Below are 13,774 nucleotides of genomic sequence, written 5' to 3'. Positions count from 1 at the left end.
GGCAGGTATTGCATATTCTGCGTTTGCATGGGGAGGTGCCATAGGAGGGGGCTGAGGAGTAGGGGGTGATGGAGGAGTGGATCGGGGTGTCACGGAGGGAACGATCCCTACGGAATGCCACCGGGAGGGGTGAAGGGAAGATGTGTTTGGTGGTGGCATCATGCTGGAGTTGGCGGAAATGGCGGAGGATGATCCTTTGAATGCAGAGGCTGGTGTGGTGATAAGTGAGGACAAGGGGGACCCTATCATGTTTCTGGGAGAGAGGGCGAATGCGCGGGAGATGGGCCGGACACGGTTGAGGGCCCTGTCAACTACCGTGGGTGGAAAACCTCGGTTAAGGAAGAAGGAGGACATGTCAGAGGAACTGTTTTTGAAGGTAGCATCATCAGAACAGATGCGACGGAGGCGAAGGAACTGAGAGAATGGGATGGAGTCCTTACAGGAAGCGGGGTGTGAGGAGCTGTAGTCGAGATAGCTGTGGGAGTCGGTAGGCTTGTAATGAATATTGGTGGACAGTCTATCACCAAAAATTGAGACAGAGAGGTCAAGGAAGGGAAGGGAAGTGTCAGAGATGGACCATGTGAAAATGATGGAGGGGTGGAGATTGGAAGCAAAATTAATAAATTTTTCCAGGTCCAGACGAGAGCATGAAGCAGCACCGAAGTAATCATCGATGAACCGGAGAAAGAGTTGTGGGAGGGGGCCGGAGTAGGACTGGAACAAGGAATGTTCCACATACCCCTTAAAGAGACAAGCATAGCTGGGGCCCATGCGGGTACCCATAGCCACACCTTTTATTTGGAGGAAGTGAGAGGAGTTAAAGGAGAAATTGTTCAGTGTGAGAACAAGTTCAGCCAGACGGAGGAGAGTAGTGGTGGATGGGGATTGTTGGGGCCTCTGTTTGAGGAAGAAGCTAAGGGCCCTCAGACCATCCCGGTGGGGGATGGAGGTGTAGAGGGATTGGACATCCATGGTGAAGAGGAGGCGATTGGGGCCAGGGAACTGGAAATTGTTGATGTGACGTAAGGTGTCAGAGGAATCACGGATGAAGGTGGGAAGGGACTGGACAATGGGAAAGAGAAGGGAGTCAAGAGGTGGGACAACCCACCCTACCTCACCCTCACCCCCACCATCCCCACCCCTACCCCAATCGCCCACCCCCCCCATTTCCACCACCCGCATCCACAAGCCCCACCCCCTTCCCTCACCCACCCATCCCCCACCCCCAACACCCCCACCCCCTACTCCCCATACCCCATCCCCCCACACACCCTACCTCACCCTCACCCCCATCCCCCCAAACCACCCCCACCCCCCCTACCCCACCCCATCCCCCTCACCCCCACCCTCATCCCCACCCCAGCCTCATCCCCACCCCATCCCCCCCAACCCCAAACCCACCCTCACCCCCATCCCCCCCACCGCCACACTCATTCCCATCCTCCTACCCCCTCACCCCAACTCCCACACCACCCTCACCCCAACCCACACCCCACCATCCCCCCTACCCCACCATCATCCCCAACCCCCACCCCGATCCCAAGCTCACCCCCAACCCCACACCACCCTCACCCAACCCTGGGGGAAATGGGGGGAGGGGGGGGGGAAATGGGGGGAGCGGGAGGGGGGGGAAATGGGGGGAGCGGGAGGGGGGGGAGCGGGAGGGGGGGAAATGGGGGGAGCGGGAGGGGGGGGAAATGGGGGGAGCGGGAGGGGGGGAAATGGGGGGAGCGGGAGGGGGGGAAATGGGGGGAGCGGGAGGGGGGGGGAAATGGGGGGAGCGGGAGGGGGGGGGAAATGGGGGGAGCGGGAGGGGGGGGAAATGGGGGGAGCGGGAGGGGGGGAAAATGGGGGGAGCGGGAGGGGGAAAATGGGGGGAGCGGGAGGGGGGAAATGGGGGGAGCGGAGGGGGGGAATAGGGGGAGCGGGAGGGGGGAAATGGGGGGAGCGGGAGGGGGGAAATGTGGGAGGGGGGGAAATGGGGGGAGCGGGAGGGGGGAAATGTGGGAGGGGGGGAAATGGGGGGAGCGGAGGGGGGGAATAGGGGGAGCGGGAGGGGGGAAATGGGGGAGGGGGAAATGGGGGGGAGGGGGGAAATGGGGGGAGCGGGAGGGGGGGGGAAATGGGGGGAGCGGGAGGGGGGGAAATGGGGGGAGCGGGAGGGGGGGGAAATGGGGGGAGCGGGAGGGGGGGGAAATGGGGGGAGCGGGAGGGGGGGAAATGGGGGGAGCGGGAGGGGGGGGGGAAATGGGGGGAGCGGGAGGGGGGGGGAAATGGGGGGAGCGGGAGGGGGGTGGGAAATGGGGGGAGCGGGAGGGGGGGGAAATGGGGGGAGCGGGGGGGGGGAAATGGGGGAGCGGGAGGGGGGGGGAAATGGGGGGAGCGGGAGGGGGGGGGAAATGGGGGGAGCGGGAGGGGGGGGGAAATGGGGGGAGCGGGAGGGGGGGGGGAAATGGGGGGAGCGGGAGGGGGGGGGAAATGGGGGGAGCGGGAGGGGGGGGGAAATGGGGGGAGCGGGAGGGGGGAAATGTGGGAGGGGGGGAAATGGGGGGAGCGGAGGGGGGGAATAGGGGGAGCGGGAGGGGGGAAATGTGGGATGGGGGGAGCGGGAGGGGGAAATGTGGGAGGGGGGGAAATGGGGGGAGCGGAGGGGGGGAATAGGGGGAGCGGGAGGGGGGAAATGGGGGAGGGGGAAATGGGGGGAGCGGGAGCGGTGGAAATGGGAGCGGGAGGGGGGGAATGGGGAGGGGGGAGCGGGTGGGGGGGAAATGCGGGGAGCGGGAGGGGGGGGGAAATGGGGGCAGCGGGAGGGGGGAAATGGGGGAGCGGGTGGGGGGGAATGGGGGGAGCGGGTGGGGGGGGAATGGGGGGAGCGGGTGGGGGGGGAATGGGGGGAGCGGGTGAGGGGGAATGGGGGGAGCGGGAGGGGGGAAATGGGGGGAGCGGGAGGGGGGGAATGGGGGAGGGGGAAATGGGGGAGCGGGTGGGGGGGGAATGGGGGGAGCGGGTGGGGGGGGAATGGGGGAGCGGGGGGGAAATGGGGGGAGCGGGAGGGGGGTGGGGGGAAATGGGGGGAGCGGGGGGGGGAAATGGGGGAGGGGGAAATCGGGAGGGCAGGGGAAATGGGGGGAGCGGGAGGGGGGTGGGGGGGAAATGGGGGGAGCGGGAGGGGGGGAAATGGTGGAGGGGGGAAATGGGGGGAGCGGGAGGGGGGGAAATGGGGGAGCGGGAGCAGGGGGAATGGGGGAGCAGGTGGGGGGAATGGGGGAGCGGGAGGGTGGGGAAATGGGGAGAGGAGGGGATGGGAAAATGGGAAAGGGGAAATGGGATAGGCGGAGGGGGGAAATGGGGTAGAGGAGGGGGCAAATGGGGAAGGGGAAAATGGGAGAGGGGAGGGAGAGAAAATGGGGTGGGGGAAAATGGGGGAGGGGTGGGAGAAAATGGGGGAGGGGAGAAAATGGGGGTGTGGGAGAGGGAAGCGGGGGACGGGGGAAGTGGTGTGGGGGGAAGTGATCGGGGGAGGGGGAAACTGGGCTGGGGAGGGGGGGAAATGGGGGTGGGGGACATTGGGGAGGGGCAAAGGGGGGTGAAATCAGGGAGGGGGGAAATGGGCGAGTGGGAAATGGGGGACGGTGGGTGGGAAAGAAAATTGGGGTTGGGGAGAAAATTTACAGGGACAGTAAATTGGGTGAGAGAGTAAATTGGGAAGGCGAGAAAATGGGGGCTTGTTGAGGGAGTGAAAATGTGGGCGTGTTGGGAGAGTGAAAATGTGGGCGTGTTGGGAGAGTGAAAATGGGGGCGTGTTGGGAGAGTGAAAATGTGGGCGTGTTGGGAGAGTGAAAATGGGGGCTTGTTGGGGGAGTGAAAATGGGGGCGTGTTGGGGGAGTGAAAATGGGGGCGTGTTGGGGGAGTGAAAATGGGGGCGTGTTGGGGGAGTGAAAATGGGGGCGTGTTAGGGGAGTGAAAATGGGGGCGTGTTGGGGGAGTGAAAATGGGGGCGTGTTGGGGGAGTGAAAATGGGGGCGTGTTAGGGGAGTGAAAATGGGGGCGTGTTGGGGGAGTGAAAATGGGGGCGTGTTGGGGGAGTGAAAATGGGGGCGTGTTAGGGGAGTGAAAATGGGGGCTTGTTGGGGGAGTGAAAATGGGGGCGTGTTGGGGGAGTGAAAATAGGGGCGTGTTGTGGGAGTGAAAATTGGTGGGGGTGGGGGTGTGGGTGGGTCAGCCCCAGGAGCGGGGCAGGCTGCAGGGTCTGCCCCAGGAGCAGGCCAGGCTGCAGGGTCTGCCCCAGGAGCAGGCCAGGCTGCAGGGTCAGCCCCAGGAGCAGGCCAGGCTGCAGGGTCTGCCCCAGGAGCAGGCCAGGCTGCAGGGTCAGCCCCAGGAGCAGGCCAGGCTGCAGGGTCAGCCCCAGGAGCAGGCCAGGCTGCAGGGTCAGCCCCAGGAGCAGGCCAGGCTGCAGGGTCAGCCCCAGGAGCAGGCCAGGCTGCAGGGTCAGCCCCAGGAGCAGGGCAGGCTGCAGGGTCAGCCCCAGGAGCAGGGCAGGCTGCAGGGTCAGCCCCAGGAGCAGGGCAGGCTGCAGGGTCAGCCCCAGGAGCAGGGCAGGGTCAGCCCCAGGAGAAGGCCGGGCTGCAGGGTCTGCCCCAGGAGCAGGGCAGGGTCAGCCCCAGGAGCAGTGCCAGGCTGCAGGGTCTGCCCCAGGAGCAGGGCAGGCTGCAGGGTCTGTCCCAGGAGCAGGGCAGGCTGCAGGGTCTGCCCCAGGAGCAGGGCAGGCTGCAGGGTCTGTCCCAGGAGCAGGGCCAGGCTGCAGGGTCTGCCCCAGGAGCAGGGCCAAGCTGCAGGGTCTGTCCCAGGAGCAGGGCCAGGCTGCAGGGTCTGCCCCAGGAGCAGGGCCAGGCTGCAGGGTCTGCCCAGGAGCAGGGCCAGGCTGCAGGGTCTGCCACAGGAGCAGGGCCAGGCTGCAGGGTCTGCCACAAGAGCAGGCCAGGCTGCAGGGTCAGCCCCAGGAGCAGGGCCAGGCTGCAGGGTCTGCCCCAGGAGCAGGGCCAGGCTGCAGGGTCTGCCCCAGGAGCAGGCCAGACTGCAGGGTCAGCCCCAGGAGCAGGGCCAGGCTGCAGGGTCAGCCCCAGGAGCAGGGCCAGGCTGCAGGGTCAGCCCCAGGAGCAGGGCCAGGCTGCAGGGTCAGCCCCAGGAGCAGGGCCAGGCTGCAGGGTCAGCCCCAGGAGCAGGGTCAGGCTGCAGGGTCAGCCCCAGGAGCAGGGCCAGGCTGCAGGGTCAACCCCAGGTGCAGGGTCAGCCCCAGGAGCAGGGCCAGGCTGCAGGGTCAGCCCCAGGAGCAGGACCAGGCTGCAGGGTCAGCCCCAGGAGCAGGGCCAGGCTGCAGGGTCTGCCACAAGAGCAGGCCAGGCTGGAGGGTCTGTCACAGGAGCAGGGCCAGGCTGCAGGGTCAGCCCCAGGAGCAGGGCAGGCTGGAGGGTCTGCCACAAGAGCAGGCCAGGCTGGAGGGTCTGTCACAGGAGCAGGGTCAGGCTGCAGGGTCTGCCCCAGGAGCAGGGCCAGGCTGCAAGGTCAGCCCCAGGTGCAGGGCCAGGCTGCAGGGTCAGTCCCAGGAGCAGGGCAGGCTGGAGGGTCTGTCACAAGAGCAGGGCAGGCTGGAGGGTAGGCCAACGGGGGGTCCAATGCGCCCCTCACTTTTCTGATGACTGCCTTGCTGCCCTTCTCGAGGAGGTGGCCGCACGGCGGGAGGTATTGGTCCCCCAGGATGGGAGGAGGAGGCCCCCTCACCTGCCCAAATGTGCCTAGGAGGAGGTGGTGAGCTCCCGCGATGTGGTGCGGTGCACTTGGATCCAGTGTCGTAAGCGCTTCAACAATCTGTTGCGCTCTGGAAGGGTGAGCACCATGTTGGCATTGGGCATTTAACCCAGCAGGTAGCCTTAGCCTTTCTGGGCTCCCCCTCCAAGTCTTACTGTGGTGACTGCATTGAATCATGTTGGGCATTTCTCATACGCTGGGTGGGCAAGCAGATAGTGCCCATGCTTACATCAGCCTGAGTGGTTCATGAGGAGATGAGTTCTCCCCCGAACCATGTGTTGGTCTTAGTCGCACATGACTAGTCTGGGGGCAACCTGCAGGAGATGCAGCTAGGCGCATACTCAGAACTCCAGCACATGTCCTATTCACAGCAATGAGATTGTGGAAGGGGAGCCTCAAGGTCTCGTGGCCAAGAGCCATCTGGTGCCCTCGGCGCCGCACCTAGTTACGCCTCCTTGCCATGGGAGCTAAGACCACGTGTTTCTGAAAGTGATGGACGCAGAATGTGTCCAAGGTGGCCATTGGGGGTGGTTGGGAGCAGGCGTACTATCCTTGTGTGACTGATCAGCAGTAGCAGGGAGAGGAGGCACTGGAGGCCACAGTGGTTGGGGTGCGGTGTACGCGTGCAGAGTCCATGTGCAAATTACTGCAATGAATGGTCTTCTCTGTTTTTCAGGAGAAGAATGCTCACAATGCGTCTGAGCTTGCGAGGACTGGAGGCGGCCAGGCCCAGCTCATGATGTTAAGCTGCTTCGAGTAGGAGGCCCTGGAGCTTGAGAGGCGCCATGCGCCCAGGCCCACTGGTATCGGTGAGGCTGGGGTGGAGCAGCCAGGTATTTGAGGCCAACAGTGACATCCGCTCTGTCTTCCCACCATCCATAGCACTGATGAATGTTTGAATCGTTATTGTTGCAACATTGCTCATTCACAGACTGATAGAGTCAGACGTGTGGGTCATAGACAAAGGTCCCTCGGCCCTTCGAAGATGTGCGTGTCAAGCACCTTCCAATGTCACCTTATCCCATTTCCCAGCACTATCCCCATGGCCTTGTATGCCACGGCATCGCTACTGCGCATCCAAATACTTGATACATGTTAGGAGGGTTTCTGCATCCACCACCCCATCCAGGCAGTGTGTTCCACATTCCCAACACACTCTGTGTGCAAAAGTTGTTCGTCACATCACCTGTCAATCTCATGCCCCTTACCTTAAATCTTTGCCACCTGGTTACTGATCCCTCCGCCAAGGGGAAAAGTTATTTTCTGTTGACCCTATCTATGTCCCTCATAATGTTATAAAGCTCAATAATGTCATCACTCAATCTCCTCTGCTCCAGGGGAAATAACCCCAGTCTATGCTATGTCTTATCATAAGTCAAACTCTCCAGCCCAGCCAGCACCCTGGTCAGCGTCCTCTGCACTCTCTCCACTCCAATCACATCCCTCCCGTGAAGCGCATTTCACAACTGCACGGAGAACTATAGCTGTGGCCTAGGCAGTGTTTTCTGCACTTGGAACATGTCTTACCTGTTCCTATATTCGATTCCTCGGCTAATGAAGGTAAGTATGGCATTTACCTTCTTAAACGCCTTATGTACCTGTCCCGCTACCTTAACGGGCCTGTCGACATGCACAGCAAGGTCCCTCTGATCCTCCTTACTCTCCACGGTCCTACCATTCCCAGTGTATTCCCGTACCTTGTTTGTCCTGCCCAAGTGCATCACCTCACACTTATCCACATAACATTCCATTTGGTATTCCATAGGCCATCTGACCAGCCCGTCTATATCTGTCTGTAATGTCTGGGCCTCCTCCTCACTATTTGTCACCCCACCAATATTCGTGTCCATAGGTTCTGTAAGGTTGAGCGCATTATGAGCCAGGGGGACGCTAACTGATCCACTGTCCTTGTTGTTATTTTCAGCATCATCAGAGCCTGGCCGCCAGGATCAATTCCAGATGCCCCCTCTCACACCTGAGGGCCCTCAAATCTCACACCTGCGTCACACCATTTCTGTGAGGCAGGCACCAGCGCAGATACTGGTACCTCGGTGGGCATTGCAACATCGGCTAGTGTCCCGGGGCACAGTGGAGAGGGCACTTCACAGTCACTGGAAGAGCTGGCAGAGACAGAGAGTGTCGATGGCACCAGCAGTCGGAGAACTGCAGGGGACCAGCCATATGCTGAGTCGGGGTGTGATGATGTGCCTCTGGAGTCGTCCGCGACGCAACAGCTGCAGGAAATGCGGCCGGATGTGCGGGAACATCTGGGAATGATACATGAGGCTATGCTTCGCTTGGTGTCCGTGGTGGAGGAGTCCACGCGGAGCATGAGTGATGCCATGAGCCTCATAGCAGAGCATCATGCTTCCTCCATGGAGAGAGTGGCGACTCTCGTGGAGAGGGGCTTCCAGGAGAACAAGCAGGTTCTCCTGGGGTTACGCTCGGACCTGCAAGCCCTCACAGCTGGTCATTGCCAATGTGGGAGATGGTCTCAGGTGTCCCAGCTCGGTGCCCATCCATCTGGGGTGAGCAGGGAGGTCCGGGGCGACCTCACGTCAGCGGAGCAGCTGCCTGTTGTATCTGCAGGTTCCTCTCCCGGCGCTCCGGATGAGGGCACCAGCTCCTCCGCCTCTCTCCCAGTGACCGCTTCATCGGGTGAGGCTGCGACGACTGGGGAGATGCCAGCTGTGGAACTGGCAGCTCCCTCCCAGGCGGGGCCAGCACAGGCTCCACGGGCCAGAGGACAACCGCCAAGGTCATCGAGGCCAACGGGACAGCAGAGTCAGCAGGCTGGCTCAGGTGCCACTCCGAGTGATGGGGCAGCACCAAAACGTAGCACCCGGAAATGTAAGCATAAGGCACCTTAGGCACGCCACGGGTTTCTCATTGGTGCTTTTGTGTTGGTCCTAGATTAAGGAATTATATTTCTTGATGTTTGAAAAACGTTTTGCTTTCATTTTGTTGGACTATATGATGGATAAAATAAAATCCAGATGTGTTACCATGACTGGGGCTCCCTTGTGCTGCATTTGTATGTTTTACAGACATGTCATGAGTGTTTGAGTGAACATTGAGGTTTATGTCCAAAGCCCTTAGTTGCAGCTGATGACGTGGCACGTGTAGCATTTAACTGCCACATATGGAAGCGCCAGGCAAGGCTGGTCCTGCTGACCCATTTGTGTGGAGCTAGCTGAAGGTTCATTGGATCAAAGTCTCCCGGGTGGCCCTGCCTCCTTGGTGTAGTCCCGGGTCAGCGTTCAGTCCCTCATCATTACCCTGTGCTTCCTCATCCTCAGAATCACTGCTGGACTCATCGTGTGCAGCCGCATCCAGTATCAACGTCTTCATCGTCCACTGCGTCCCCCCTTTCCAGCACAGGACTGTGGAGAGCACAGCATGCAACCACTATCACCGAGACATGATCTGGGGGGTACTGGAGTGCGCACCTGAGTGGTCCAGGCATCGGAAGCGCATCTTAAGAAGACCGATGGCTCTCTCCACCACAGCCCTTGTGGAGCCCTGGCTCCTATTGTACTGCTGCTCAGCTTCTGTTCTTGAATAACGGAGAGGCGTCATGAGCCACCTTCTGAGGGGATAGCCCTTGTCACCCAGCAGCCAACCATCTAGCCGGGCTGGAGCACTGAAGAGCCCCGGCACCTGGGAGTGTCTGAGGATGTAGGCATCGTGGGAGCTGCCTGGGTACCTTGCACAGACTTGCAGAATCAGCATCCTGTGATCACACACTATCTGCACGTTCATGGAGTGGAAGCCCTTCCTGTTGACAAAGGCCCCGGGCTCACCTGCTGGTGCCTTGATGGCCACGTGTACAGTCTATAGCACCCTGGACACGGGGGAAGCCAGCAATGGCTGCGAAGCCTCTGGCTCGCTGTGTCTGACTTGCCTGGTCACAGCAGAAATGGATGAAGGTCAATGCCCATCTGAACAGAGCGTCTGTGACCTACTGACACAAGTGTGGACAGCTGATTGGGAGACACCGCAAAGATCACCCACCGAGCCCTGGAAGGAGCCAGAGGCATAGAAGTGGAGGGCAACTGTGAGTTTCAGAGCCGCTGGCATGGGGTGTCCTCCCACACAGTTAGGGGAGATCTCAGGGCCAATCATCTGACAGATGTAGTTGACTGTCTCCCTTGACAGTCGGAGCCTCCTTCGGCACTGTCCCTCAGTCATATTGAGGTAGCTGCTTCGCCGCCTGTATACCCTGGCAGCAGGATAGTGGCATCTTCTGCTGCCCCTTCCACCTTGGACAACCTCTTGGCCCTACGCCCCTTGTGCATGCACCTTTACTCCCAAAGGTGGCTCCGCTGGAGGCTGATTGTGCCTCCTCCTCCTTATTCTATCCCTCCCTTCCTCCTCAGAGGAGCTGCCTCCAGTGGACATGTCAGAACCCGTACCCAGGCTAAAGGGAGGCCTCTGGAAAGCTGCAGGCCCGATAAAGATTCCTGACTGCAGAGTGCTGAGCTGAAGGTTCAAAGTACAGAGAAAGCGGCTGGAATTTATTCTGAACTGCTACAGATCACACAGGCAAGTTTAAAACACTTTCTTCAATAAAGACTCACAGACCAGATTGACAATCCCACTGAGCCCTCTTATCACCCCCCGTGGATGGGTTTCATTAAAAAGTCTCTTACCCGCCTGCCCGTTGCGCCTCTGCACTAACCTGAAGATCGTATGGGCGCCTGAAAATCGCCGTTGATGACGACTTAAGGGCCTTAACTAGCCCGTTAATTAATGGTGGGTGCGCGTCGAACTTCATCGCGTGCCTGTCCAGTGACATATCGCAATGGCGCGCGGTGATGTTGGGACGCTCGCCCGATGTCACCGCACGTCATTTTCTGCTTGACATGCGGGGCCCACATGTCGAGCAGATAATTCTGCCCCAAGGGTTATGGGGGAAAGGCAGGGGTGTGGAGTTGAGAATTATCAGATCAGCTATGATCCGATTGAATGGCGGAGCAAACACGATGGGCTGAACGGCCTACTCCTGCTCCTACGTCTTATAGTCTAATGGGAGAGAAATTGGGGAAGTGTGGTGGAGGGAGAGAAAATGGGGATGTGTGGGGTGGGAGAGAAAATGGGGAGGGCGTGGGGGAAAGAGAAAATGGGAGAGAGATACACAAACTGAGGGAGAGGGAAAAACTGAGAGAAACACAAGCTGGGAGAGAGAAAAACACAAACTGGGAGGGAGAGAGAAGTACATACTGGGAGAGAGAGAGAGGGAAAAACAAACTGGAGGAGAAAGAGAGCTTCCCTCTCTGACTCTCCCACTCGCCTTCTCCCTCCTGCTCGCTGATCCTCTCACTCACCAACCCTTCCACTCACCGCTTCTCTCCCTCACCCTCCCACTCACTGACCCTTACTCCCGCTTGCCTCTTCCTTCTCCAGAACCCTCGGTCTGAGTGAGGGCTCAGGAAAGGGGTGGGGGCGGCAAGAGGAAGGAAGCAAGTGAGGGAGCAAGAGAGGCTGCAAATGGGAGGCTTGGGGAGGGAATCAGCAAGTTTTAAGGGTGGTAAATGGGAGGGAGACGGCAAGCAGGAGGGCCAGTGAGCAGGCCACAGGAAAGACAAGAGTGAGCCACAAAGTGAATACCACTGTTTTAGATGATACAAGCTGCGGCCACGTGCACCGATGGTGGAGGGAGTGAATGTTTAAAATGCAGGATTGGGTGCCAGTCAAGCGGGCTGCTTTGTCCTGGATGGTGTCAAGCTTCTTGAGTGTCATTGGAGTCACACTCATCCAGATAAGCGGGGAGTATTCCATCACACTCCTGTAGAGTATGGACAAGCTTTGTGGAGTTAAGAAGTGAGTTACTCAATGCAGAATTCCTGGCCTCTGACCACTCTTTTAGCCATTTTATTTATGTGTCGTTTCAGTTCAGTTTCTGGTCAATGGTAACCCCCAGGATGTTGATAGTGGGGGATTCAGTGATGGTAATGCCATTAAATGTCAAGGGACGGTGGTGAGATTCTCTCTTGTTGGAGATGGTCATTGCCTGGCACTTGTGTGGCGCGAATGTTACTTGCCGCTTGTCAGCCTAAGCCTGGATATTGTCCAGGTCTTGCTGCATTTGGACACGGACTGCTTCAGTATCTGATATTTTTATCAATGACTCTGCTTAATCAGTTTGTATTCACTTGGTGTTTATTGCTGTCAACACTGTTGAAACATCACAAGCATTTTCTTACTTAAACAATACTTATCCTTAAATCTTCTAGTCTTATGTGCTTTTTGATTTCCAAATTGTTATTACAGCAGAAAAAATGTCAAGTATTTTGGAGACTGGCAGTGCTAAAACACTCAACTAATGTAAAAGCAACTGTTTGCAAACAGTCGACAAATGTCACATGAGAAGTATCATGAGTGGTGTCACGTGACTGAATGCCACCTCAAATGGCACATGGTCAAATCTCCAGGAATACATCAAATGAGAGATGGCAACTGACTTAAACCCTAAACCTTAAAACCTAAATGCAAGATGTCAATAGTTGCTTAGAGAACAGGACTTCTAGTGATTATTTTGAGACAGAATCTACGGTCAAAATTACATTGAGACCAATGGCGCTCACTGTAATTTATACACAAATTCAGGAGAGATAAAGTTAAATGGTTAAACACAAAGATCCAAATGTTATGGCTTCTGCACTGTTAGCTCCACGATAATGCCCCCTCGCTGTTGAGTATGAAGTTGCCTGTATTTGTACAGTAGACCAAAGCATGGTCAAAGAAGGAGGCTTTAAGGAACATCTTAAAGGTTTAGGGAGACCCCTCAGGTCCTCAGCAGGGGAAGACGTGGCCGCCACTGGAGGAGCAAATTAGAGGAGTGTGGAGATGTTGGAGACTTGAAGGACTGGAGCAGCTTATAGGGATGTGGAGGGACAAGGCTGTAGAAGGATTTGAAGATGGTGAGACCTTTAACAGCATGTGAAAAATTGTCAAAGTCCCATTGAAAGAAGTTTGGCCTTTACCCGGGAATACCAGGGCCCCGTCCCCTCCCCCGGTCCTCCCTACAGCTCGAGTCCCCACTACCTTCAACAGGAAGGGCTGCTTCTGTCAGCTGCAGATGATCCCAGTTAATGCAAAGGTGATTTAAGCAGGCTTTAAACAAGCTGACACATGGACAGCAGGCTGAACTTAAAACCAACGTCACAATCCCATCTCAGCCAGAAGCTGGGACTCTCTGAGCGTTGAGAGGCAGCACTTAGATTCCATTGTGTTGCTTTGCATTGTCAAATTGGAGAAATCCCAAATCGCGGCTGAATTAAAACGCAAATTAAAAGGCAAGAACCGGAACATGGAAAAGAACGTGGAAGAGCCAGTTTCGGAGGAGTTGGAGGACAATGAGGAGTTAGTCTTTAGTAAAACCAGCCCAGACACATGCCCTGACCCCACCCTTGCACCTACCCTTGCACCTGAGAACTTGACCCTCAAACAAAAAATCATATACTATGCAGACCGTGTCTTCTTCTGCTTCATGGTGCTGCTGTTTGTAGTGCTCTCACTCGAGGTTATCTATAAAATCTGGTACGTCACCAACTGGACAGCAATCTTCAATTTCTTCAGGAATCTGGCAAGATGGCTAACAACTCAGGAAGAGGAGGAGGAGATGACAGAGCTGTGATTCAGCTCTCCAGTCAAGGTAGGTCTTCCAACCTCATACCCAAGTCAGCGGGTTAAAGGGAGAGTTTCACCTTCAACCACATTCAGACCGTCAGCATTAACTTTAAAAGCAAAATACTTGCGAATGCTGGAAATCTGAAATAAAGACTGGAAAAACTCAGCAGGTCTGGCAGCATCTGTGGAGAGAGAAACAGAGTTAACATTTCAAGTCCGTGAGACTCTCCTTCAGACCTAAATCCATCAGATTTCTACTTCTCTTTGGCTCTGAAATAAAAAGAGAAAGTGAGAGAACAGAGCTGAAGAAGAGTCGTATGGATTCGGGACATTAAC

The sequence above is a fragment of the Cetorhinus maximus genome, chromosome 21, assembly GCF_964194155.1.
Source record: "Cetorhinus maximus chromosome 21, sCetMax3.hap1.1, whole genome shotgun sequence".
Lineage (NCBI taxonomy): Eukaryota > Metazoa > Chordata > Chondrichthyes > Lamniformes > Cetorhinidae > Cetorhinus > Cetorhinus maximus.
Note: the sequence above shows the minus strand (reverse complement) of the source record.